We start from the raw sequence: 27,826 nt of genomic DNA on the forward strand, positions 1-27,826 counted from the left end.
AGCTTACTGGATTGAGCAGCCAGGCTCTGCTCAGTCTGGCTGGGTGGATTCGGTCTTTCGGTAACTGTAGCAGTGCAGCCGAAGGCATCTTCAACTGCAGGAGTGCAGGTAGGTACCTCAACAGTTCCGTTAATTGATTTTGTCAGGTTTCAGGAAAATGTTACAGGTTCATGATAAATCCCTTACTGTTTTTCTTTGCATCTGTTTTCGACTCTTAAGGGATTTATCATGAACCTGTAACATTTTCCTGAAACCTGACAAAATCAATTAACAGAACTGTTGAGGTACCTACCTGCACTCCTACAGTTGAAGATGCCTCCAGCTACGCTGCTACAGTTACCAAAAGATCGAATCCACCCAGCCACACTGAGCAGAGCCTAGCTGCTCAATCCAGTAAGCTTCTTAACAGAAGCTGATTGTTCCCTTATGCCCAGAACCTCAGAACTCTCAAGATCTTCCTGTGGCTAATTCCCTTCTCCTTCAAAATTCTTCCCTCTGGTTTTTGTGTTCCCTTTCCAAATCCATGTCCCGTGGTTTTATTCTCTTGTTTAGCGGTGGCCACCCTTCCATCTGCAGCCACCGCTCAACCTGTTGATGACACGCCCTCTCTTACGTATCCCTTCCTTGTCTCATTTCAGGTCATGAATGAATATCTTTTATGTTTTTAAACCATATGATATTTTATTAAATATTCTTTTAATATAACTTATACATCGTATATACCACATTAGGATTTAATATATCATTAAAACATTATAAACATTATTTTTAACATATCACCTTGTTTTAGTATATATTTGTTTTAATATAACATTATAAACTTTATACTTGGATCCCCTTTTTTTAATTAATTACTTATATATATTTTAACATTTATTTTATTAATTTGTTAATATTTAACATTTATTTTATTAATTTATTAATATAATTTTATCAATAATCTGGAATATATAATATATATAGTCCTCTTTTAAGATCTACCCATACCTTAAGCAATATTGATGAATGAGTAGAACCTCTATTCCAAGAAGTGTCATGGTATTTAGCACTTATAATCAATTTAGTATAAAATACTAGTGCGGTGTATGCGACACATGCATATGTAGCTATCATATGCATGTACCGTATACCTACTATTATGCTTGCGTTCTTTATATTTATAGATGGGTCGTTACATACACTCCCCCTTAAGAAAACTTCATCCCGAAGTTAGAGTTTTTATCTTATTTGATTACTTATGATAGCAATTAGTACATCCTTCTTAGGTTTGTAAACCGAGGTTTAAAATTCTTATTTTAATATAAGGAGACTATAAAATTAGTGTTTTAGGTTTATGATTTTAATGGTCATGCCTTGCCCTATCCAGGTTCCCAAGCTATTCTAAAATCATCCTATCCTTCCTAATCTCTTCCGCTCCCATCCTATCCATCCTCTACTGGAGTATGCCATGGCGTCAGTTTTACTGACCTAACCATTCATAAACTCTAAGGTGACAGCGTCGGTTATACCGACCTGATTCCCAGTAGGCATCCGGCAGTCATCATCATACGTCTAAGGGAGCATGATTTGCACAGTCCTCCCATGACTCCAGGGTTTAGAGGATAAATGGTGGGCAACACCTCCACCCCTCCCAGTAGAATTAGGGTTAATACCCTATCATAGAATCTCTTTGAGCTTTAATTGTTCTAAGGTTCTGTCATCACATGGTCATACTGGTAACTGTTTATTATCTGCAATCATACACTTATCCATGCATTTGTAAAATGTGCATTAGCATATTCAAAATAACTTACGTATAATTCACATATGTCAACTACAGTATAACATATTTTGCCATATTTTATTCATGTCATTGACTTTCATTTAAAATGTAATTATTCGTTGATTTCTATTCCATTGATCATATTGACATGTATAAATAAAACAAATTTATATTATCTTAATTCCTATCAGAAGTAAAAGCATTTAATTGTCTTAATCTTTACTTTGACAACTATAATTTAGTAAGATCAACAACATATTTCATTTTAGTATCCATGTACTAGCAGAATTTAAACATATATTATGTCACAAAATTTCACATTTATATATAATGATATATATCTTATATATCATATATACCACATTAGGATTTAATATATATTAAAACATTATAAACATTATTTTTAACATATCACCTTATTTTAGCATATCTTTGTTTTAATATGACATTATAAACTTTATACTTGGATCCCCTTTTTTAATTAATTACTTATATATACTTTAACATTTATTTTACTAATTTAATAATATTTAACATTTATTTTATTAATTTATTAATATAATTTTATCAATAATCTGGAATATATAATATATATAGTCCTCTTTTAAGATCTACCCATACCTTAAGCAATATTGATGAATGAGTAGAACCTCTATTCCAAGAAGTGTCATGGTATTTAGCACTTATAATCAATTTAGTATAAAATACCAGTGCGGTGTATGCGACACATGCATATGTAGCTATCATATGCATGTATCGTATACCTGCTATTATGCTTGCGTTATTTATATTTATAGATGGGTCGTTACATATTCCATCTTAGCATCAATGCCATTCATCTTAGCATCTATGTCATTCATCTTAGCTTCCATGCCATCCATCTTAGCTTTTGTTACCTTTTGTGATAGTGAAATTTGATGTACTTGGTCTTGTAATTTTGATATATCATGTTACATTTCTTCCTCTTCTTCACGAGTCATGCTAGAGATTCCAGGTTTCTTACTAGGTGTTTCCATTTTCTTTCTTTGGGGTATCAATTAATACTAATAATTCTTCACTATTCCCTTTTAATTCCTTCAAATTAATTTTTCAAACCAATCTTATGCAAAATTTTAAAAAAAACTACACAGCTTTTTTTCACTTTGTAAGAGCTTGATATTGAATTTGTTGTATCTCTATAATTTTGGATCTCGAATATCTGAAATTGCATCCTGCAATATCCCTTTGTGTCCTCTTTATAATCCCGTAATTTTGATCAAGATTGGATTCTCCGAGGATGAGTTATGAAAAATCTCCCGTGGTGACCTAATTATAGACTAGTTCAGTAGAGCGAACTTGTACGAAGTGCCACGTGTCACTGTTTCGACCTTAGTACCTAAAACTAATACACAGAAAATTAAAGCTTGTTCTCTTTCTGAAACTTCTTACGAAATTTCAATCGGATGCTCAGAACAAAAGTTCTAATGATTTTCCCTAGGTCACCTATTTGGAATGTAATTAGGGAGTCTACAACAACCCTAACTTCCTCAGATCATATATCCACAAATATAACGAGACAAGCTCTACAATTCGAACCGGAAGTTCAAAACGATTTCGACTCAAATGGGTTTTTTTTAGCTTCTGAAACGTCGCAGAAAAAAAAGTTATAGTTAAAATGCCACGATGACCTGTTTGGAGCAGCAAAACCTTAGAATCCAAAGCTCTGATACCAAATGTTAGGAAACCAACTCACAAAAAGATAGAAAAGATAGATCAACGCCTTAGAATTCAGCCTCTTCGAGGGGAAAACCTCCTTTACATTACATAAATGAACAATTCTTGGATGATACAAATGACTAAACCTCCCTTCTATATATAGGAGTCTAAGGGGTCACAATATAATCAATCCAAATGGAATGACGCTATGACTTCTATAAGTGTAATCCAAGAATGCCCTAACATCCTCAAGCGTGATAGAAGTCCTAGCGTCATCCCATGTAGGTATCGACGTTGCACTATGACCCTCAGCTTCGCCCTGATCAGGCTTTGCATATTATAGACATAATTTAACATATATAACAAACTAAACATAATAACATATACATTAAATTCAAACACATAAATTTAAGATGATTTAAAAATTAAAGACAATTTCAAGACATAAACACATATAGTAAGGAGGATTTAAAAGGTGATAGGTGAAGATGGACTCTTTGTAACATCATCAATAGAGACAGAAACAATGCCTCTAAAAATCCTATTAGCTCCGGAGCCAGGATATACCATTGGAACGTGAACTCTAGCCAAGATACGTGATCTTTGATGAGCCTAACCATGTGTAACTGATCTCCCCACGCTCTAATGGCCTGCGGATAGGGGCAGTATGGGAGGAGACTCTGCATAAATTTAGTTGGAAATGGATTGATTGTAAGAGTTATAGAGTTAATGAATATATGGAAATCAAAGTATATAGGAAAATAAGCTTTCATCATAGGCCTTTAAAATTGAAAAAAAAAACTAATACATATAAACCAATCCAAGAAAAAAATAACATATAAATAAAAAAATTAGATTGACTAGAGAATATTGACAAGAAAACAATTTCTAAACTTAAGTATAATAATTTATCAAGCAAAGTATTAAGCTCCATGTAAACACAATCAAAAGAAGTGATCAAATCTAGCTTGACACTTTTTCCCATTTCTAAATAATGAATTGTATTCATAGATCATAAATATGTAAATATATGTAAAAAATTGAACTAAACCTATTTGCAAAACTAATAAAATTCCATTCCAAACAAATGCTCCATAAGACAAGTTCTTAAAATGTTTGACTTTGACATATGACATACTAGGTGCAAGCACATGAAGACAATGTTTCTAGCACAACACACTATATAATGAAACTTGATACATTAGAAAGTAGTTAAAATGATTTTATTCACTTTAAATTCACTTTTGATCATGGATTTAATGTATGTATCAATGCATTTTTGAAACTTGACATTGTAATGAAATAAAAATGTTGAAGCTAAATAAATTGATTCACTAAACTTGAAACCCTCATGCAACCTACAAAGATTACATATGACATAAAGTGAGTGTTTTGAATTCAATGGGAACATGGGACTAACTTCCCACTCAAGGTAATTAGAAGGGCTTGGAAGTTTATTATAGTGTGAGATTTTTGCTGTAATGAATAATTTCAACATGGTATCAAAGCCTTGGACCAAATTGGATTCCCTGAGTTTATTTTAGGGGGGTTGGGTGAGGGTTGTTGCAATAATCGTCACACTCACCTCATTGGGAATGCGTTGGGTTTAATAAGCACCATTGTGGAAACTTCATTGGGAATGCATTGGGTGGACTAAGGGTCACTCTAAGAACATGGTACTAACTTCGCACTCAAATTAATGGTAAGGGTTTAGAATTTTACTACAACAAGTGGGTTTACTACAGTAATGGTGAGAAATGCTATAATGATCTTACCAAGGGGTTTGGAATGTTATTGCAACCATTGGGTTTACTCCAATAATGTTGAGAAAAACTATGGTGATCTTACCAAGAATTGTATAGATGGTGAGAAATGCTAAAACTTAGAACACTCTGTCAAAAGTAAAAAGATAAGGACAAATTGAGTTCACCCCACAATATGTATCCATTGTGATTTCACACATACCCACACAACACATGTCACCAAAGAGGAACTACATAAACATTATGATCAAATAAATTTATGTCAATTTCATAGGAGGGATTATGAGAAAAAAATAGCAAAAAAACAAAAAGTAAAAGATAAGAACAAGTTGAGTTTTACAAAAAACATATTTACCTCATGGGAATGTGTTTTAATGTACCCATATTTAAAGTAGAAAAATTTTAGAAAAGTTTATGGTTCTGAAGGAAATTTCAAGAAGTTATAAATTAGGCTTTTGCCATTGTAACCATTATGATTAAATCAATTTGTATCAAGCCTATAAGAGTAATTACAAAAAAAGAAACTGAAAATATGTAAAAGATAAAAGATAAATTAAATTTTCGATCAGGTTTAACTCGTAAGCATTTTTCCTCAATTTACACATTTAAAGGAGGAGATAAAAAAAGATCAAAGAAAATTTTATAGTTGCAAAGGCAATTCCAAAACACTAGAAAATAAGTGTGTTCCATTATTATTGCCTAAGGTTTAACCACATACTAAAGATACTTGGTCATCAAAGAAAAAGATTTATGTTCGCGCTTTGTTGATTTTCAAATGTCCTTAACATAGTTTTATAGTAGAAACTATTGGAGAGGTTGAAAAAAAAAAATAAGATAATAGAATCATCAACAAAAATTAAGTTAATAACATAGTTGTTAAATTAAAAAACATAAAACATAACTCAAAACTATAAATATTTAAGACTAGATATTCATAAAATGAAATGCATATATGAGGAAAAGATGGCATAAAAACTAAATCTATAAACTAATGGAAAAAAATTGAGATGAAAAAGCTTTGATTTATGAATATTTAAAAAATTCCTAAATAAAACATAATTATGTTCAATAAAATTAAAGGTATAAGAATATCAATATAAATTTGACATTTGTTAAATCAGAGTAAAAAGATAAATAAAACCTGGAAATAGATTATATGTAAAATGATTTGAAAAAGAGGAAATGGAAAAATACAATAATCCAATGAACAGAACATATCAAAAATTCATATAAAACAAAACAATGAACAAAACATATCAAAAATTCATATAAAACAAAATAATGTAACTAAAGGGAAAAAATAAAATAAAATAAAAGGAACAATTTACATTAACAATTTTAATAATAATGAAAAAATATATATATTGAAAATCAACTTTTCAACATAATTTAATAAAGAACACACCAACAACTTGTAAAAAAAAAATAATACAACAAACAAAATTTAATAAAATTATTTATCTTTAATTTGAAAATAATATACAATTTAACTCTTAACACTATTTTCTAATTATCATAATTTTTATATTTCAATTAAAAATAATACATAAAATATCATTAATGATTTATTAAAGTATATATGTTGAAACTCATAATACCTGTAGTCTCCACCATCTCATATTCTATTGGATTGTGGGAAACTTAATTTACAATACAAATTGTAATGGTGTGTTTGTTGTCTATGAGTACCAAAACACCTTCCTTGGAGTTGGTTGTTACCTACAAGGAGCATACAAGAAATTGGATGTTGTTAGTGGACAAACATGGATAAACAAAACATTGAAAGTAATGGAAACAATGCATGAACAAATATAAACTAAAACTACACTAGATAACACATAAACAAGCTTAATGAAGCAAAACAAATCAACAAAGGTTAGGAAAATGATCCTCTTTATTGATTGTTGGTGGTAGAAGAGTTATAATAGAAGAATCAAAGACACTTGAAGAGAATTGTTTGAGAAATGGTGCTAAAAAACTCTCAACAAGGATTTCCCTTTCTCAATCTCTTTGCAAGCTCTCTCTCTCTCTCAAAGAAGTATAGAAGACACTCTCAATGGTGGAATTCTCTTCTCAATGGTATGCTTGATTGCTAGGGAGAAATTTTGGTAGCATAACAATGCACTACTTCTTCTTCTTTTTGGCTCTCCATGAACTTGTATTTATCGATTTTTTGCACACTCCTTCCCTCCTTCGGCTCATAAATGTGGTTGTTTGCCTCATAAATGAGATGAGAGCTACCATATCCTTACCTTTAAGGCTTATTGAGGCTCAAGGCTCAAACTTGTCATCCCATTATGTCAAGAGTTGGAGTGTTCTTCAAGCAAGTTCGTGGCCTGAGGTGGTGACTGGAGTTTTTCATGACAATGAGGCTATTGAAGAAACAACTGTGTGATTGTTAATTTCCGGTAATGGTGCACCCACACGGTTCATTTTTTCAACATAAACCTTAGGAAAGCTTTTAATTTATGTCCTTCATGGTGCTTTCAGCTGAAAATGTGACCTTCATATGTGTTGATCACTAACTTTGAGTGTATTCTAGTGCCTATAAATGAGTGTACAATTTTCCCATGATAATAGTTTCCCCCTAATGTATGAGGTTAGGAGAGAGCGTATAGTCGAAATATATAACGCTTTTTGCTAATTTTACTGAGATTATTACTAACTTCTTGCGATATAGAGAAACTTATTGTAGATATGATTGGGGAAATTCCTTGACTAATAACTAAAGAGAACCATGCTCTGAAGAAATGCTCATACAAAAGTTTTTATACGAGGCGGGCATATCCCATGCTCATTATGATGACTATGAATAAGTATTACAATCATACAAGAAATGGTCTTATCAAGTCAACGTTGATGTGGTTGACATGTTGATGGTTGATGAAGATAACTGCTTACACCCTCAAAGGTGTCTCTGGCAAATAGACTGAACTAGGTGCCCCATGCATCAAAGGTAAAGCACTAATGAATGAGGAGTTATGGGATGTATGGGTCTTCGACTCTGGGTACCTCCTGTTAGTGTCAGTCTTTCCCAGCCTTCCTCCAGTGATCAAATATGCTCTTACAAAGTGGTCTCAGAGTTTCCAAGTCAAATTTTGTCATTTCAAAGGGTTTTCAAGCAAAATTTGGTCACTAGGCATTAGGTCTAGGGTTTGCTCCCACTCTTTTCAAAGTTGCCCAAATGCCCATATATGTCACTATTCAGCTGAGTCTATCATCATTCATAGGGTTTTCATTATCATCTCAGTGTCTAATGAGTCTTTTTACACCTTGTCCATGCTTCAGTTGCGCCTAGGTAAGGTCATTTTCCTCTCCTAGGGTTTTGAGGGCAATTTCTCTTGGACGGTCAAATCATCGGCAAAACTTGTATCCTTATGTTCATACACCTTCCCCTATCCTTAAATTACCTTACCAAATGCTTCCCATCACTGAGATCCCCCAAATTCCTCATTTTTGCACAAACCCTAGTTTCTAGCTACAACCTGGCAATTTTCTAGGTTGGGCCTGTGTTTTGCCCTTTTGGACCCCTTCCCCTCACTCAATCCCTGAGATTCCACTTTCCCCTGCTTCCTAACATCCCTCCCTACTTCCAAAAATTTCCCCAAGAATTTAGAAGCCCCCTATCCCCTTCATTTCGCTCCATTTCGACAAAAATCCTTGTTTCACACATCGGGACAAGTCGCACTCAAATGATGTTCCAGAGAAATAAAAGATGAATTTTGGGAAACGGAGAGAGGTTTTTGTCCATAACATGCCAAAGAAGAAAAACCTCCTTCACTTTTTTCACAGGTGTCATGGTTTTAGAGAAATGTCAAAATTACAATCGCCGGATCCAAGGAGGTTGGCCAAGGCACAAAAAAGGAGAAAGAGGCCCGATCCCCTCCATATCTTGGCCGAGGCTTCACTGAAGGACCAAGGCACTAAATAGCTCAGCCACAGCACAAATCCCAAGAAATTTTGAGCATTTTGGGTAAATTTTGGTTTTTTCAGGCAATTTACAGGTTTTCTCCATTAACGGGTCTCACCCCCTGCGCGACCCTTCATCTTGGCAACTCCATTTTGCAAAAACTCAGCATTTCCAGATTTTTCATGAGAAGTTACATATGCTCATCAATGGAATTGAGATTTTATGAAGTTTTGGGCCTCCAGAAAGTCAAAAAACAAGCAAAAAATGACTTTCTGCCACATTTTTGAGACACAGAAAGCAGTCTTGGGAGATTGCACTTTTGGAGGGGCAAATGACCACCAAATTCAGAAATTCCAGTTGGGTTGGAAAGTAGACTCATAGAAATTTCCAACAAGCCTACTCTTGCTCAATTTGAACACCTGGAAGTGCCCCAAAAGTGGTCCCAAAGGCGCGCGACCCGTCAGGCAAAGGCGCGCGACCCGTCAGGCAAAGGCGCGCGACCCGTCAGGCAAATTTCTCCAAATTTCAGTGTACAGCTCAGAAAAACGCAGTTTGACCCTGTTTGACTTTTTGGGGTGGATTATTATGCTCTTTGATGTAATTAATGTACTTTTATGACACGTTTACACTTATGTACCTCTTCTAGAAGATTCATTCATGAAAAAGGTGAAAATTAAATGAATGAATTGGTTTCCTAGCTTATAGAGGCAAGTTGTTTTGACTGCCTAGTTTTCAGTGCTTAGTTTAGAAGTGGTTGAAACAGCTCCTAGGATAGTGAGCTCGACCCATGGAGGCAGGGAAAGAGGTTAGATGATCTATATTATGTACTTTCTTGCTCATTTTCATGGTTGGACTCTTGAGGGAAAAGCTATCATTGTATTATTCACTGTATCTCTGCAATTTTTGGCTAAGGAAGACCAGGGTTTTGCAGTCCTTTTTGGGATTCTTGTGGTTACATGTATTGATGGTGTGTTTCTCTATGTACTTTTAAGTGTGTTATGTGAATCATTTCCTTTCTTTTCCTTCTGCACATTAAACAAATGAAGTGTTAAAGTAGAATTCATGACAGCCATGCTCTGCTTTTAAGTTTGTTTAATTTCAATGTTTTCTACTGTTTAAGGAGAATTCAAAGTCATTGTTTGCTCTCCTTAGCTCCTCACCTTTCTTTCCCATCCATTCACCTCAATCTAAGGCATAAATATTGTATCCTATCTCGCCCCAAAGAACCCCCTGCAGAAACTGTGTCCTATCCCCGCACCCAAAATTGCCACCCTCAATTTTCCACCAAAAAACCCTAAAAATCCCAAACCAACCCTTTTGATCAGTTTACTAGCCTAAAATCAGTGTTACCCTATTGGTTATCTCGCCCATTGAAGATCTTTATCGAGATAGACCGGAGAGAACCCTCTCCCGCCCCGTAGGGCTAGCTACGAGGCTAAGTGGTTTGATGTTGCCTTGAGGTTTACCTTTCTCAGCCTGAGGTGAAATTTCAAGTGCTAACATATTGGCGACCATACTGGGGAGAACAAACTTGTCTGTTGATTGATGTGTTTGTTTCATAAGTCTTAGACGGAGCCTGAAGTTATGCCAGGTAGCCTTCGAAACGCTTTTGCTTTGCATAAGCGGAAGTAGATAAACGCTGCTTCAGTCAATCTCCGTGAGCTTGTGAATACGGCCACTTCATTTGCATTTTACCCCAGTACATGTATCAAGTTCAGATCTGATTGTTGATAGTGGACAACGATCAGACACTTGAAAGGCTGAAATCATTCACTTGGCGACTCTAAATCATTTTCGAGATCAGATCCAAAGACTCCACTGGAGGATGATCCCGACCAGCAAAAACATGAAAGGACAACATGGACAGATCAGGTATTCAAGTTGGAATTTCATCCAAAACATTTTGTTCTTTGTCATAAATTATTTCTTCTCTTTTCCTAAGAATGTTAAGAAGGCTTTGCAAAGTATATTGTATTTGAGAAGAGATCCCAGGCCTGCAGTTGATTCTTTCCCTTTGAAGATTGTGAATACCAAAGATTTGCATACCTTTGAGCTTGATCAAGACCTTTTTTCCGAATTTTGTGATGACCATCTTCAGATTGATGAATCTCAAGAGACCAAGACTGATTCTATACCTGCTGTATATACCCCTACACCTTGTAAAATTCCAGATCGGTATAAACCTCTTGTTTTACCTTGTGTTCTCCATCCTTTCCCCAGAAACTATGATCTATACTTGCCGAGGTTTGATGGTGAAAGTAAGAATGTCAATGCTGAGCAACATGTGCAGAATTTTGAGAATTTTCTAGATCTTTTTGAAGTTGATGAAGAAGATGTCAGTATTAGGCTTTTTGCTCTTTCTTTGCAAGCCAAATTCAAGAGTTGGTTCAAAACCCTGCCTGATGCGAGCATCTCAGATTTCCAGCAGTTCTTCAAAGTTTTTCTTGACAGGTGGATGATCGGGCAGAACCTTCTCTTGATTGTAGAAGAGTATAACCAGCTGAAAAGATTGCCAGGGGAGACAGTACAACAATTTTCGGCCAGATTTAACCAAGTTTATTATTCAATGCCAGTTGATATAAGGCCTACTCCTAGATCTGCTCTCTTGCACTATCCGGGTGCCTTTGATCCGGAGATGGAGTTTCAGCTAAGAGAAAGGGATATTGCAACACTTCACGAGATGCAGAACAGTGCAGTAAATGTAGAGTCGCATCTGCTGATCCGAAGAGCAAGGTTGAAAGAAGAAGAGATGAAAAACATAGATCCGGCCGAATCAACATCTCTAGAGGTGAAGCTTGACATTTTGGTAAGTGTAGTGGAAAAGTTGATGGACAAGATCAACGCGAGAAATGATTATGATGTTCAAGCTCATGGCGCGCTGATTGAAGAAGAACGAGTTGCTGATCCAAAACATTTTGTTTCTTATCCTAGTTGTCATAGATCTGATAATGATTGTTTTGTAGATCACCTTGGAGAAGAGAGAACTGTTGATATGACCTGCATGCTTGATGATGTCTTTTATACTGATGATTTGCCTCAGTTTGATCAGTATGATGATGATTATGTTCTCCAAAAAGAAGCTAATCTTGCAGACAAATCAGCAGCTAGTTTGTGGGAGGAAAAAGTTCTTTTTCAGCAGCTCGAATACAATGTTCAACCATCACATATCAGCTATGACAGTGATGAGGAAAGTGAAGCAAAGTTTGAAGTAAGTGAAGGATCTTTGCCTTTTTGTTTTGATTCATGTCAGTTCATTAGAGACAACTTCCATGAAATTAGAAATCAGCTGTCAACAAGTCTTGATCTAGACCATCTTGAAGGCAATAAAAACCTTGTTCCAGACTTCTCATATTCAGATTTGCAGCCCCCAAATGCCATTGGTTGTCAAGTTGCAGATGAAAGCATGGAAGCTGACATATTTGATCAAATGATACAAGAAGGTTCCCTACCTTTCTGTTTTGAATCATTTCAGTATTTGAAGGGAAATTTGCATAGTCCATCTTCAGTGAAGAATGAGCAGCATGTAGGCAATCATGTAATCACATTGGAACCAATAGAAAATGGGTTGCAGCAGTCTTTTCAAGCTTTTCATGATCCAATAGCTGATGTTTTGGATGAGGTTTGCAGTCAAAGTCTTTCTCCATTGACCACATGTGAGCTTGAAACATGTGCTGATATGAATTTGATCCGGCAGTCAGTTTCTTTGTCATTTTCAGCAGAGGTCTCGTCACAAGGCTCAAATCAAAGTTTGCATTCATGGTATGAGGAGAAGAAAAGTAATCCATTAGATGAGCTAATTTCCAGTGTGCTTGAATTTCAAGATCCTTATGCAGTGTTTTTGGAGGTGGATAGAGAATTCATATCATTCCACGGATCTGTTTCTAAGTTGTCATGGGAGTTGCCTTTCAGGAGTTCTCTCTTGTTATTCATAAGCGAGAACTTGTGGAGAATTCAACCAGCAGACGTGATACTTACTTGGTTGCATTGGTTGTTTCATTTCACTTGATCAGGTGATGAATGAAACTGTTAGAGTAGGTTTTGATGAATAAGCTCAAACTTGAGCATCATTTCAGTTTGTCGGTTGTGTTTAAGTGTTGAGTCAGTTTTTAGTTGAGTGAGAGTCAATTTGTGTTGTCAAGTCATCAGTTTTCAGTCATGCATTTCAGCTTGAGTTTTTGACTCCATTGCCCAATGGTTGAAAACACTGGTCTGCTCTCCCAGAGGTCTACGGTTCTTGGCACCTCCAAGGAGCTACCATCCCCATTGGAGCCAATGTTAGTGTCAGTCTTTCCAGCCTTCCTCCAGTGATCAAATATGCTCTTACAAAGTGGTCTCAGAGTTTCCAAGTCAAATTTTGTCATTTCAAAGAGTTTTCAAGCAAAATTTGGTCACTAGGCATTAGGTCTAGGGTTTGCTCCCACTCTTTTCAAAGTTTCCCAAATTCCCATCTATGTCACTATTCAGCTGATTCTATCATCATTCATAGGGTTTTCATTATCATCTCAGTGTCTAATGAGTCTTTTTACACCTTGTCCATGCTTCAGTTGCGCCTAGGTAAGGTCATTTTCCTCTCCTAGGGTTTTAAGGGCAATTTCTCTTGGACGGTCAAATCATCGGCAAAACTTGTATCCTAATGTTCATACACCTTCCCCTATCCTTAAAGTACCTTACCAAATGCTTCCCATCACTGATATCCCCCAAATTTCTCATTTTTGCACAAACCCTAGTTTCTAGCTACAACCTGGCAATTTTCTAGGTTGGGCCTGTGTTTTGCCCTTTTGGACCCCTTCCCCTCACTCAATCCCTGAGATTCCACTTTCCCCTACTTCCTAACATCCCTCCCTACTTCCAAAAATTTCCCCAAGAATTTAGAAGCCCCCTATCCCCTTCATTTCGCTCCATTTCGACAAAATTCCTTGTTTCACACATCGGGACAAGTCGCACTCAAATGATGTTCCAGAGAAATAAAAGATGAATTTTGGGAAACTGAGAGAGGTTTTTGTCGATAACATGCCAAAGAAGAAAAACCTCCTTCACTTTTTTCACAGGTGTCATGGTTTTAGAGAAATGTCAAAATTACAATCGCCGGATCCAAGAAGGTTGGCCAAGGCACAAAAAAGGAGAAAGAGGCCCGATCCCCTCCATATCTTGGACGAGGCTTCACTGAAGGACCAAGGACCTAAATAGCTCAGCCACAGCACAAATCCCAAGAAATTTTGAGCATTTTGGGTAAATTTTGGTTTTTTCAGGCAATTTACAGGTTTTCTCCATTAACGGGACTCACCCCCCGCGCGACCCTTCATCTTGGCAACTCCATTTTGCAAAAACTCAGCATTTCCAGATTTTTCATGAGATGTTACATATGCTCATCAATGGACTTGAGATTTTATGAAGTTTTGGGCCTCCAGAAAGTCAAAAAACAAGCAAAAAATGACTTTCTGCCACATTTTTGAGACACAGAAAGCAGTCTTGGGAGATTGCACTTTTGGAGGGGTAAATGACCACCAAATTCAGAAATTCCAGTTGGGTTGGAAAGTAGACTCATAGAACTTTCCAAAAAGCCTACTCGTGCTCAATTTGGACACCTGGAAGTGCCCCAAAAGTTGTCCCAAAGGCACGCGACCCGTCAGGCAGAGGCGCGCGACCCGTCAGGCAAATTTCTCCAAATTTCAGTGTACAGCTCAGAAAAACGCAGTTTGACCCTGTTTGACTTTTTGGGGTGGATTATTATGCTCTTTGATGTAATTAATGTACTTTTATGACACTTTTACACTTATGTACCTCTTCTAGAAGATTCATTCATGAAAAAAGTGAAAATTAAATGAATGAATTGGTTTCCTAGCTTATAGAGGCAAGTTGTTTTGACTGCCTAGTTTTCAGTGCTTAGTTTAGAAGTGGTTGAAACAGCTCCTAGGATAGTGAGCTCGACCCATTGAGGCAGGGAAAGAGGTTAGATGATCTATATTATGTACTTTCTTGCTCATTTTCATGGTTGGACTCTTGAGGGAAAAGCTATCATTGTATTATTCACTGTATCTCTGCAATTTTTGGCTAAGGAAGACCAGGGTTTTGTAGTCCTTTTTGGGATTCTTGTGGTTACATGTATTGATGGTGTGTTTCTCTATGTACTTGTAAGTGTGTTATGTGAATCATTTCCTTTCTTTTCCTTCTGCACATTAAACAAATGAAGTGTTAAAGTAGAATTCATGACAGTCATGCTCTGCTTTTAAGTTTGTTTAATTTCAATGTTTTCTACTGTTTAAGGAGAATTCAAAGTCATTGTTTGCTCTCCTTAGCCCCTCACCTGTCTTTCCCATCCATTCACCTCAATCTAAGGCATCAATACTGTATCCTATCTCGCCCCAAAGAACCCCCTGCAGAAACTGTGTCCTATCCCCGCACCCAAAATTGCCACCCTCAATTTGCCACCAAAAACCCTAAAAATCCCAAACCAACCCTTTTGATCAGTTTACTAGCCTAAAATCAGTGTTACCCTATTGGTTATCTCGCCCATTGAATATCTTTATCGAGATATACCGGAGAGAGCCCTCTCCCGCCACGTAGGGCTAGCTACGAGGCTAAGTGGTTTGATGTTGCCTTGAGGTTTACCTTTCTCAGCCTGAGGTGAAATTTCAAGCGCTAACACCTCCCATGCATCGAAATGTAAGCATTGTTGAATGAGGTTCTAAGAGATGCATGGGTCTTCGACTAAATAAGAGAACTACGTCGGTCACAAAGTACGATACTACCTTGGCTTGAAAAGATATATTGGTGTCGAATGTCAAGGACATCGATGACATCAATAGGAAATAATGATTTTCCATTGTGCCACCCAAGGTTGTCTCTTAAATGGGGGAGAAACCAAGGTATTGCTTCAATATTGGAAGATGAGTGTTGAAGTCGACAAGAAAGAAGTGTTGACCGCCAAAAAAACTAATTTTGGGAATCTTGGTGAAGGAATAGAGATAGTTGTAATATGATGGGTCATAAAGACATGATAACAAGAGCTGACAGCATGAGTGGATATGGAAAACTTCCCAAGGTTGGAGTTGTAATGCAAGTGGTGGTAGTCAAAACAATTTTTATGGGGGAAATGCCCCTAGAGTCGGTAGGACATCCAGGGGGGTATGAGTATGTTCTGATTGTCATGGTAGATAATGAATGAATGATGAGTCATGGTGTGGGTGACAAAATAAATCTCCAACCAAGGGCGACTAAGGACTATCGCTGTGTAATTAACACAAAAATATGGGTGAGAATCCTTTTCCTTAAAAAATCTTTGTACACTTGCCAAAAGAATGTAAAAGTGGTTTGGGATGTACAAACATAGAGATGGGTGCCCCAAGAAAACAGTGACCTGCGTAATGATGCAGGTGGGTTTTTTTGCTAAGGGCGGGGCCCCATTGGTTGGACTCAGTGTGAGGTTGTTGAGGCGGATGAAGTGACATAGATGGGCTATTTCCATATGGGGCGGTTATAGGCCAAATCATTAGAGAAAGTTTGAGGTCGAAAATGGGCCTCAAAACAAAAATGTACAACCAAAATAAAATTTATAACCAATAGGATTCAAGATGATGATGTCAACCATGGGGAATGATTCACCATTTTTGGAGTAAAAAAGTAAAAAGATTAAAAAATCAAAAAGTAAAAAAAATATTTTTTCAACTTATTTCCCTACGGTTTTCCTCAAATTTCAAGCAGGAGCACTTGTTAGATGCATAATTTAATTCCTCATCTGAGAACCCATATTGCATACTTTCACTGGACCTTGCTACATGAAAAAAATGAGAAATACATGAAAAATGTGATTGCAATCACGTTTTTCATGTAGTTTTCATTTTTCATGTAGAAAAGTCCATCGAAAGTATGCAACATGGATACTCCTTGGATGAGGAATTAAATCCCACATCCAATGAGTGCTCCCACTCAAAATTTGAGTAAAATCGTAGGGAGATAAGTTGACAATACGAGTTGAAAAATTAGTTTTTTTTTCCCTCTAAAATTTGATGATGTAATATAGTATTATTTTATTATTTCCACTCTTATTTTATAATATTCCTTAAGAGACCCATTTTAGACCACAAAAATTTCTCTAATGGTAGAATGTGGATGTGCATTCGATTCAATCCAACAATAATAAATATGGTGGCCCAGGTGTGGGGTTAGTAAGCAATGAGTAAAAAAGAGGAGAATGAGGTTAATCTTCAAGACATGCATATGAGATAGCTCCCAAGCCTAGGAGAATGGTCATGGATCCCAATAATGTAAGGTGAACTATTAAATCAGGTAATCCATGTAGGGGAAGTGTTATCAACCGACACAGACGTTTACGATGCGTAAGTGGAAGGTGGTGGTAAACGCGGTCGAGATGATGGATCCTATGGTTTATTTTAGAGAAATTATGTCAAGATATGTAAGATTCAAAGGAAGCCTATCATGTTGCATGAAGAATGATACCTTAACTGTCGATCGTCACTCGGGGACTGATTTTTTTGAGAAACTATGGTGAACCTGCAACTTTGAAAACCAATACCCCAAGTGAAAACATATTAATGAAACCATTTGTAAACTAAAATGCACTAAAAAAGTTGAACCAACAAACATGGAAAGGCGCACTTGATGGGTACTTTGCAAAGTGGAATGGGCTCGAAAATGAGTACATTGCTTAAAAGAAATGGGGGGTACCATGACATAGGTGGGGATGTCTTGATCCCAACGTTGCTGATGGTTTTCTGAATGGAGGTTGTGAGCTCCTGAACAAGCCTCTAGAAGAATGGCTAAGGGGACGATATATAAGGGTGTGAGGCCCATATTTCCACCTCATTTATACTTGTTGATGTGCAGTCCAGAACAGAGTTTGGATATTGCTTCAGTTGTAGTGGTCAACCAGAGCACCCAGGTAGCGTGTGGATATAGACAGGTTAGGGGACTCTACCCCACCTTTGTTCATTCAGTAGTCTAGGCTAGATAGGTCGTACAGGGTGGCTTGTATGGACCTTTTTATGCTAAAAAGTGTAAACTTGCATGGGAAAATATGATACAGTCGCGGGAGGGCATGCAGGTAAGAGAGAAATAGTTGCATTATGTGCACGACTAGAAGGAGAAAAATCACAATACCTTATGGCCAAAGACATCACAACTAGAGTGGCATGTGCATGGAACGCGTGACTATAAGGAAAACAATCAGGCAGTGTGTTTGACTGTACAAATAATAGACGTAGGGTACCCTAGCCAAGGTCCTCATGGGTAAGAAGAAGACAGGCACACAATGTGCGTGGCTGTCCAGACAGTTTTGCGCATCTATTTAGGGAACAGAATCGTGACCGCATGCCTATTTTGGGAATAGGCGCACGATGTTAATGAAATTCAATTTTTTTAACCAAGAGGTTTATTTCTTTATCTTTTCTTACTTTGGGTAGGATGGTTATGACTTGGCGCGAGTGGGATTAGGACTACGTGAGCACTGCAATGGCTAGTGATGCTCAGGCTCAAGCACAATTGGCTAGGTGGGGGTTGTTGAAGTTTGTTCAGAACCCTCTGTTGAGATCGTGGGAGGATTTTTTGTGATTCATGTTTCAGAGATGGAAACTGGATAGACATGTGTTCGATATCTGGGACAAAGAGGTGGCATTCACCACTGAAGTGGATGTGTACTTCGTTACTAGGCTAGTACCTCAAGGTGAGGTACTACTGATAGAGCTACCACCTGTGCAGGTGGATTTGACAACATGGGCCCACCATCACTATAGGGATGATACATTCCAAGAGGGGTGCATTCGCATTACCTCCATTCTGGATTTGGATGAATAGGTTGTAACCATCGATGATTGTATGGTTGTTGGGATCATCGACCTCGAGTTGTATCTCAGGACCACAATTAGCCATGCTTGAGAGGATTTAGGTGGGCTCCTTCTATGATGGGGAAGGATTCCTTCATAGGAGGATGGTAGCTATCACAAGTTCATAGGGGTGAGGTGAGTAGCTTCTGTTATGGTAGTGTGTTATGCAGCATCCTATACGAGAGAGTGGTGATGTTGCATCTAGTATTGGCAGTGTCGATTGGGCCATAAAGACATTCACAAATATGACAATGGGAACTCGTGATGTCACGGGAAGGCAAGGGTGAGGTAGGGAAGTACTGGACGCCAACATTTCAAGGTTGGTTTTTTTCCAACCCTCAGGTTATCCTTGAGTTCCCATATGCTGGTGTGGAATTCTGAGGAGATCCAGAGATGGGTTTTCCCCCAGGAAATGCTTAGGGCCCAGCACGTATGTGATTATGATTTATGCATTTTGATTATTTATATGTGTTTTAGTTTATGATGAATTTCCATATTGATATCATGTTTGCTTTCTTGCAGATGTTAAACCTACCGAATGTCCATTAGCGAGGTTGGTTGGCAACAATCCTCAACGTCCTAGGGGGGCAGGTGTGGCTACTGGGCAGCGACGTCGAAGGGATGTTAGGGGAGAGGAGGGCCCTGAGAGGCTGGCTTAGCATCATCGTCTGGAGATAGGTGGCCCCTCTAAGGAGGGGGAGGTTGTATCTCTTCGAGCTAAGGTGGAGAGGTTGCAGACACATGTTGAGTCTGCCAAGGTGCATGTTGAGGTTGTCAAGGATGCTTGGGACTATGCAGCAGAATTACTCTAGTGGATACTTGATGCTAGATGAGAATACCATCAAGAGGATGATGACATGGGACAAGGCAAGGTGCCATGTCCTCCATCATCTTGTAGTGGTTATGGCCACTATGCGACTAATCTTGGTTCCAGTATCAAGTGAGGTAGGAGGGCCTCATGCATGAGGTGCATGTGGTGCATGGGGTGTTGGGTCATAGCCCTAGATGTAGTTATTGTATATATCAGGGGAAGCACCCATTATGAGGATGCTTTCCTTTTTGATGACTCATTTTTGGCATAAGCTAGAAAATTTACATATATTTTTTGGATGATATATGTGTGTGTGTGTGAGAGAGAGAGAGAGAGTTAAGTATTTTGTGGCTCTCATGATGTGTATATATTCTATGATTTTCATACTTGTGATGTACTTTGCATTTATTTGATGGATATGCTCATTATTATTTATGTGTCTCGATGATGATATATATGTGATGCATGTCAGTCTAGGATTTAATTAGCTATGTGATCGACTATATGATTTTGATTTCTTGGTATATGTGAAAATGTGATATGATCAAAACCACAAGATAACATTTGTGCATGCAGGTATTTCTAAAAAAGGCAAGGGTCATGTATCCTGAAGGTTTTGTTCAATTGTGATACAACAAGCTAGGTGTCAAGGAACACATGCAGGTGATTGATACCTAAGTGCGAGGCATGATCCAAGAGACTTATGACAGCATCATATTCAACTTGATTATTGGTGTTTGACCCGATGCAAATCCCATTCCGGTGGAAGGATGTCAGGTCAGGGGAGTATATGGCCTAGGTTGTTGTAGCGAGATTTTGTGACCATCAAAAAGCACCATTAGCGAACCTATGATGATAGTATGGAGAATGATCCATCTGCGAGACTTGATTAGAGTATGGTTTTTATATTACATCCATGATAAGGTGATCATCATAAAAAATAGGACAAGGTGCATGCATTTACATCCTAGGGTTGTATTGAGTGTTATTGATATAATTTTTTGAAGTATATCCTGTTGATGGGGTATTTGAGGCAAGTCCCATCAGGCTCTGCTTACATTTATACTCCTTTGAGGAGGCAATGTTTAACTATACACAAGCCTTTCCATAAAATGTTGAACTTGCTTGGTCCTAAAGCTTCTTTGGCAACACCATAGCGAAGGACTAGGTCCCATTCTATGAATGAACGAGGGGTGATGTTGTGATCGAAGGAGGCTTTGGTTCTGTTTTTGTAGGCTTCGTTATGTTGGACATATTCCCATCAATTTTCGTCGATGTGTTCCAACTGTACTAGCCTTTGCTCTAAAGGTAAGGTGTCTAAGAGGAGCTTGATGGCTGAGTGTAAGGTAGGGATCTCACACTCAATGGGGAGTATGGCCTCGACCCTTTATACTAATTGGAAAGGTGTGAACCTTGTGGATGTCATGACTATTGTGTGGTATGCCCATAGGATTGAAAAAACCCTATGATGCCAATTGGTTTTGTGTATGTTTGCCATACACCGCAACATTGTTTTGAGGACTTTGTTAGCAACTTCTACCTAGCCGTTATACTGGGGGCAGTATGGAGAAGAGAACTCTTGTGAAAAACCAAGGTGTTGGGATAGTTCTTGAAATATCTCATTCTCAAAGTTTTTTCCATGATCTGAAACCAATTCCTTGGGAACTTTGAACCATGTGATGACATGGTTGATAAAACTCGTGCAACAGTTTTAGCAGTGTTATTATAAGTGGGCATGGCCTCTGCCCATTTGGTAAAGTAGTCGATAGAAACCATAATGTACTTACAGCTGCCTTAAGACTGTGTGTTGTAGTTCATGAAGTTTATGCCCCATTTGCAGAAAGGGCCTACTACAATGACTGAGTGAAGAGAAGTTGGTGGATCTTGTGCTTTATGAGCGTATCAATGGCAATGTTCACATCGTTTGACTACTTGAACACAGTCACGAAACAAAGTGGGCCAAAAATAACTAGTGCAAAGGATTTTTGGGAAGTGGCCATCCTGGATAGGTGGCCACTGCAAGCTCCATTGTGGCATTCATTTAAGACCTTATCATCTTGGTCAATGGTAAGGCATCAGCGAAGAATGGTGTCGATGCCACAGCAGTAGAGGACATCCCTCATGAGGAGGTAACAATGGAATTGGTGGCGAATGCACCTACGATCATCGTGAGTGAGTTGAGGGTTAAACTTTTGAGTTCAAAGAAAGAGAAGGATATCGTCATACCAGGGGTCATCTGTAGATATGATGAACAAGTGTTCATCTGGGAAAGAATCATTAACAGGAGACCCTTGGGATTTTGTGGGGAGATCCGCGATGAATTCTGCAAGGATAAGAGCTTTCTTTCTTTTAGGGGAAGAAAATTGTAAGTCAAACTCTTGCAAAATGACTACCCATCAGGCATACTTATGGTTCATCATACGATGAGTGAGAAAGTATCTCATGGGGTTAATGTTTTCTATTACGGTGGTGGTTTGTAAGATGATGTAGTGTTGAAGCTTTTGTACTAAGTGTACAAGGGCTAGGGTTTTTTTTTCTGTTGGCTCATACTTTAAAGCAGGCCCAAAGAGGTTTTTTCTTATGTAATAGATGATGTGTTCTCTATTATATGTTCCTTCTTGGACTAATACCCCTACAATGGCTACTTTTGATGTTGATAAGTAGAGGGTATAGTCTTTGGTATGGTTAGGAGGGCTAATCAGCAGTGCCTATGATAATGTATCTTTCAAGGCCTCAAATTATTTTTGGGCTTCTTCATCCCAATGGAAGGGAATGTCCTGATGAAGAAGGTGCAAGAAATTATGCACACAAGTGGCATAATTAGGGACAAAGCGACATAAGAAGTTTGCCTTACCTTGCAGGCTTTGTAATTTCTTCAAAGTTCTCAAAGGTGGGATTTCTCGGATGGCCTGGACCTTTAGAGGGTCAACTCTAATGCCTTGTTGGGAAACAATGAATCCCAATAGTCATCCTGCATTGATGTAAAATACACACTTGAGAGGGTTCAATCATAGGTTATATTGCCAACACATTTGAAAAACTAGGCAAAGATCTTCCAAATGGTCTAAGTGCTTTTTGGATCGCACTATAAGATCTTCCAAATAGGCTATTATAAGATTATCCAAATCATGGAAGATGTAGTTCATGGATAGCTAAAATGTGGCACCAATGTTTCTAAGGTTGAAGGGCATTACACAATAGGTGAACATGCCCCATGGTGTATTAAAGGTTGTTTTGTACTAATCTGTACATTGTATCTAAATCTGGTTGTACCCTTTGATGAAGGGTGTAGGATAATTGTCTTTGGGACATGCCTTTTTTAGATCTCTGAATTTAGTACAAACTCATATGGTGCCCAGTTTCTTCATGACAAGTACAGGGTTAGAAACACAAGATGTGTAAGCAATCAGGTAAATGAAACCAGCCTTATGAAGCTTGTCAATTTCTTGTTTAATTTCTTTTGCCTTGGAGGGGTGGAATTGACGCTGCTTTTTCCTAACAAGGTAGGCATCAAGCCATGTGTCAATGTGATGCTCCATGATTATAGGACTAGTTCCTCGCATTTCCAAGTAATATCATGCAAACATGTCCCTATATTCTTCAAAGAGGGCTTTGTATGAGGCCACTTCATTTTGGGAGCATGATGCCCCCAGCGAGATTTCTTTGACTATGTCGAGCTTGGTGGAAATATCATTAGGGGAATTTTGAGGTCTAAAATGGGCCTTCTAAGGAAATTATAAAATAATAGTGGAAATAATAAAATAAGATTATATTATATTATAATATTTTAGAGGGAAAAAAGAAAAAACTATGTTTTCAACTTATCTCCCTATATGTTTACTCAAATTTCAAATGGGAACACTCGTTGGATGCAGAATTTGATTCCTCATCCAAGGAGTACCCATGTTGCATACTTTCGATGGACCCTGCTACACGAAAAATGAGAAATACATGAAAAATGTGATTGCAATCACGTTTTTCATGTATTTCTCATTTTTCGTGTAGCAGGGTCCATCGAAAGTATGCAACATGGGTACTCCTTGGATGAGGAATTAAATTTTACATCCACGAGTACTTCCACTTGAAATTTAAGTGAAACGTTAGGGAGATGAGTTGAAAATAGAAGTTGAAAAAGTAGTTTTATTATTTTATTAATTTTTTAACCTTTTTACTTTTTACCCCAAAAATGGTGAATCATCCCCCATGGTTGACATCATCATCTTGAATCATATTGGCTCTTATAAAGTTTATTTTGGTTGTACATTTTTCTTAGGAGGTCCATTTTAGACCTCAAAAGTTCTCTAATGCTACCTTGAATGTAGGTGAGATATTGGACATGTTCCCTTCCTCAAATGTGTCTGGTGTGGGAATAAGATTTTTGAACTAATCTACTTGTCCTATTGGTAGGAACTCCTTTGTTTCTATTATGAAAATATTGTGGCTTGGTGCATCAATAGGTGAGAATGCTTTCTCAGGTAAAAAGAAAGAGTGATGATGCATGGCATCCCAAGGACACTTCGGTTCTATCATGGCCTCAAGAATATCTTCATCAAAGTGAAAAATATTGTCTAACGGTAATAAAGTTTGCAGGAGGTCGTGAGGATGTGATTGGGACCTAGGGGTGTTGGTTGAAAAAAAATAGAACGAATTGATGGTTTCTACCATAGAACCCATCGATGTTGAAAATCTACAGATTGCATGGGTCTGCAAAGTCAGGGGTGCTAATACCTTTACAGTGGGTGAGGCAGTATCGACACCAATAAATAATGAGAAGACAATGTGAATCAAGGGTCCTATGGTTAAGGAAATGAATTTTATGTGGTGTTGTGTGTCATCGGCCTAGGTGGTGGGATAATTTCCGTGATGGTGGCTTGATGATGAGTGGGAGAAGGTTCCCGAGATAATGTTGGCGTCCTAGGAGCCAAGGCATCTTCCTCTATGGGAGGAGGATGTTCAGGGATTACCTGAGCCATGTTGTGTTGTACGCTAAGTTGTCCAAATATTTACAACATAGAACAGGTGTCTGAACTATGAAAGTTGTTGGTACAAATGTTACATGTGTATACTGCACTTAATCTAGGTTCTATGCTAATGTAATAAATGGTGTGTGAACAAGAATTTATTGTTGTTCATGACGATGATGGGTGGATGATGTCATGAGGTGGGAATTTAAGGGTGCGGGCCACCTCTTGATTTTAGCATCGGCGATGGTAGGAGGATTTGTGGTCCTACTATCAGTTTGATGCAAGGCTGCTCTTACTTCTCGTAATCACGGGAGGTATTGACAGTTCACATATGATGAACATGGGAACAAATGTGACAATGGATATGCGTGCATCTAGACTACTTTGAGTGGGCAGGTCGAAGAATGTGGACCAATAAGAGAAAAATGTCTCTAATTTTGCTCAATTCTTGGCATTGATTAATCAAATGGCCTTATCTATTGCATAGGGCGCAAGAGTGGAAAGGTTTTGGAAATATTGTCGAAGGAATTTTTACCATCCTACTAGATACTAATAGCGGGTGAGAGGTAGAATGAAAATGGGTGCAATGATAAATTGGGAGTGAAGCTTCTTCCTTGAAGACACAATAAATGGTTTTTGACCCATCATCTTCCATTGGCGTGGCGAGAAGTGATGGTGTCACAACATTGACTTGAGCGAGGGCTCCCAATGCATCTCAATAACGAGGAATTTCGAGACAGTGATGTGTGTAATGTTTGTACTCTGCGCATATGACACATGCATTGTTGGTGCATAATGCCTTATTATGTGTTGTTGTGTCCTTATATCCTAAAGATGGAGGTGGGTCTACTGGTGTTTTTGGTGCGTGAAGAATAGGTTTTAACTCCTCTAGTTCCGGGCACAAGTTGGTAGGGTGCCTTGACACTTCACATAATGCATAGGGTGGTGGTACACTAGATGAGAAAGTGGCTAAGGCTTGCACCTTCTTTTCTTTTTGCTTGTCCCTTTTAGTGGCACCTGCTGGTGTCGATGCAAGTATAGCTCGTTTTGGGTGACTTCGTGAGGGGTGGCTACAGAAATGATGCATATCAAAGTAATTCCTAAGTTTGTTGACATGGTCTATAGAGCCAAATACCATATACACATCACAAAATCCATATTTGGCAATGTTAGTGTTGCCAAGACTTGGTGTGAGACAAAACCAGGTGGGGGATACAAGAAAGGTGTCTGAGTGATTGTGTATGGTAGGAATGTTGAGTCAGTAGTCATAGAACTAGGGGTGTCTGGAACTAGTTCCTGAGGCTGAGGTGTGTTTGATGAACTCGTCATACACACAGGGGTTAGAGGGGTGGGCTTAATTAAAGGTGGATCACCAGGGTATGTGCCGAGGATTGATGATGCGTTAAACATCCCTAGACCTGCTTCAATAAAATATGTGGCCAAATCTATGTGGGATCCTATGAATGGTAATACACCATCGAAGGTGGTGGACGTCCTTTTATCGTAGAATTTGAGTTGATCTATCATAATTATATTCCCATCATGGGGGAACATGATGATACGAAACATTGAAAATGCTACTACGGTCATCTCATACATGTAGCTACATCCTAACAGGATATTGTAATCTAATTGGGCATCAAAGAAGTCTATATCTATGAGAACTATTTTTCCAACAAGCTCTACCGGAACGTTTCGAAAAAGTACTACGGGAACCGAGGGGCATCTGTCATATGCCCTGGCTGTAATGCGTGATGTGGTGAGCTCAGCGGATCCTAGTTTCTACTAAACTGATTTGTACATGATACAGGTAGATGTCCCCCATCCATGATGCAATAATGGATGTTGATATTTCGAATGGTAACCGAAATCTGGAAAGTGACTATCGATGGAAGGTAGGGAGTAGCGTTATCCAAATCAAAAGCCATCAAACTTTAGTCAATTGGGTCAATTGCACCTAACACTGAAAGAAGGGATTTTTGTTGAGTTGGACAAGTTTGTAAAACCTCTAATGTTGACATAGTTGATGGGGATTGATCTAGATCACCTAGGATGTTATAGCTATGAGCAGCCTTTGAAGTATGTCTCACTCGACATAGTGGCCCTTTGACCATTTGTGGGATGTTTTCTACCAAGGGTCGAGGTAACGTTAAAGGTGTCGTGGCTTCAACTATAGCTGATGTGGAAGTGTTGGTTTCTATAGGGGTTTCATACTCTCAATTTTGTGTTTATAGGAGAACATCTTCTCCTACCATGAAAATTTCATGATTGATGGGATCCTTGGAGCTTCCTTTAAGAGGATTTTGATATTGTTGGGGGGAGGGTTCATGTTGGGTATCGACTACTCCCTGGTGGGGGGAAATATTCTACATGACTGTAGGTTGTTGGTTTGGGCCCTCCCTGCTCCCTGCCTTCTTTCATCCTCTTCAACTCTGAGAGTTGAGAGAAATGATGGGTTTAATACCCATATTCCCCACAAATAGCACGAGCATGGTTAGTCCTTAGACTAGGGCTCTTGTTCCACTTTTGTCGGTATTTATTTTTCTAACCTTGGTTTTGGTTTTTGTTTATGGGGATTGCCCCTAGCTGGTGCTTGTCAAGGTTTTTGTGGTTGTTTCCCCCTTGCCCGGGTTCCCCTTTCTGCTTTTTCTTTCCTTTCTTCCTGTTGGCATTCGGTTGGTTAGTCTTATTCAGTTGTTTAAAATATTGTTGTTGCTATGAGAAATAGGGTTTCACGAAGTTAACCCTAGCGTTAGGTTGTGTTCTGGGGTTACTTTGTTATGGTGTTGTAAAAGGAAAGTAAGGATTCCCTTGTCCTAGGTTGGTGTAAGTGCTTTGGGAGGTGGAAACCACCTCTGCAACATGCAGAGGGCACTGAACACCTTGCATGGGTGAGTATTACCCACCCTGAATGGGAGGGTATTGGCTACTTTGCATGGTAAAGAATTGGTTACTCTGCATATTATGGTTCTGTGAGGGTGTTGTTTTAAATGTGCTCTGGTACTAAATGTTGGAAAGCTTTGAGCACTACTGAGAGGAGGGGATGAATCAGTAGTGTGATCTATATATCAAATTTTTCCTT

Source organism: Pinus tabuliformis, chromosome 9, assembly GCF_031772625.1.
Source record: "Pinus tabuliformis cultivar Carrire ecotype Pingquan chromosome 9, CPIR1, whole genome shotgun sequence".
Taxonomy (NCBI): domain Eukaryota; kingdom Viridiplantae; phylum Streptophyta; class Pinopsida; order Pinales; family Pinaceae; genus Pinus; species Pinus tabuliformis.